We start from the raw sequence: 1855 nt of genomic DNA on the forward strand, positions 1-1855 counted from the left end.
AAGCATTCTTACTGATTATACCCAAATTTTGCTGATATAATGTCTAAAAGCTATTATTCTTCTGCAGGACCCATGGGTCCTAGGATACCAGGTTCAAGTTATCTGCATCATCAGATAACAAGGGCAAGATTTCTCACCTAGGCCCATGCAACATACCAACAGAAAGTAATTGAAGACTAATCTCAATTTCTCATGTCCTATAATATATTTCAAGGCCCCAATTCCTTATAGGAATTAGCAGTAATCAACTGAGAAATGCAAGGCAACTTGAAATGAAAGATGAGATCACTAAATATGAAAGAAAGTACTGTAGTTCAAACTTTCAATTTACAAATGACCAGCCCATATGTGTGAACAAAATCACAAATGAACAAGATTCTTTTTAATACCCCTCTCCTAATGATTAATGAAAGATTTCAGTGCAGCAAAAGTTGGCCAAAAAATAGTTTCTGGAATGATAGATCCATAATTGTTCTACCAAGGCTAGGAAAACTTGATTTAGAGGTCAAATATAATTTAGAAAAACATTAAGAAGATCCTTAGTGCTTCAAAACACTGGTACTTCAGAAAACTAGGTTCTGTAGTATAAAAATGTCATTTGCAAACCAATGATAACCTACATTTAATCTCCTGAAAGTATATTCATTTTCAAATAAACTATTTAAAATCACATTTGCCAAAATAACACTTGATAAGTAGATGATAGTGTCATTACAAGGTTTTCAAGTGTAGGAAGCAAGTTACAATAGAGTTGATTTACTTACCCAGCACTAATACCAACCAAATTCATTCATTAAAGTGTAGAAAGAGTACCCCCAGCATTTGTGTTGTTTAGTAGGTGCCTTCCAGAAATATGTTAAATAGATCAGCCTCCCATATTTTCAAACCCAAATATTAGGTAATAAAGTAAATTTCATCACATAAGAACGTACCTTTAAAAATTCACTAAGAGTTGCCTTATCATGTGTTGTTTTATGTTTTCCCTATCTGTCTAACATAGTAAGAAATATGACTTTAGGTCTTGCATATGGGTACTTATCAGAGATGTGACAAACATAAAATATGTCTTCTATTACTATCATATTCCTCTACACTAGTAAATTTTAGTTTTCTCATTTTCCAAAACTTATAGGTAGTACAAAATATTATCCTATGTAAAATAAAATAATCACATACAATTTTACAAAGCCATTTATAAAAACTAGTAGTTAGGAATACATTCTAAATCATTTTTAAACTTTCTTGCTGACTAAAGATTAATCTTCCAAATTAATGAGAATAAAATCATGTCTAAGTGCTTCACATCTCCAGTCTTGCAAATTGTTATTGCAGATGAATGAATTATGGAAATATAAACTGACATCAGTTCAAGTATATGTGGGATTGAAACTCCACGGAATGTACATAAACCTTTCAAAGAATTAACAGGCAGTTTAACAGAATGACTATCGGGAAATTGAAACCAGAGAGGAACAATAGTAAAGAAATAGAATGAATGAAAAATAGAACAATGGGCAAGTAAAGCTAGAATACTCAATGTACACATGTAATAAAGGAAGCGGTAAATCTGAAATGAATCTTGGAGAAAGGGTTGCTTCAGATTGATAGAAGGAGTGACTCTGATCCAGGAGCGTTAGACAATTAGATGGACATATTTAATTGTAACACACTTGCACAACCTTTTGAAATTCAGTTAAAAAACACAACAACATACAAAAACACACAAAAATTACAACCAAACAGCAATCTCTAGAGAGTATGAATATGTCCTTTAAAAATTTTAAATCGTTAATGAAGGTCAGTCTTTGGAAAAGCAAACAAAGCTTTTCAAAGAGGGCAATTTGGGGTAGGGGAG

The sequence above is a fragment of the Dipodomys spectabilis genome, unplaced genomic scaffold (genome assembly GCF_019054845.1).
Source record: "Dipodomys spectabilis isolate Male_0828 unplaced genomic scaffold, ASM1905484v1 ptg000012l, whole genome shotgun sequence".
Classification (NCBI taxonomy): domain Eukaryota; kingdom Metazoa; phylum Chordata; class Mammalia; order Rodentia; family Heteromyidae; genus Dipodomys; species Dipodomys spectabilis.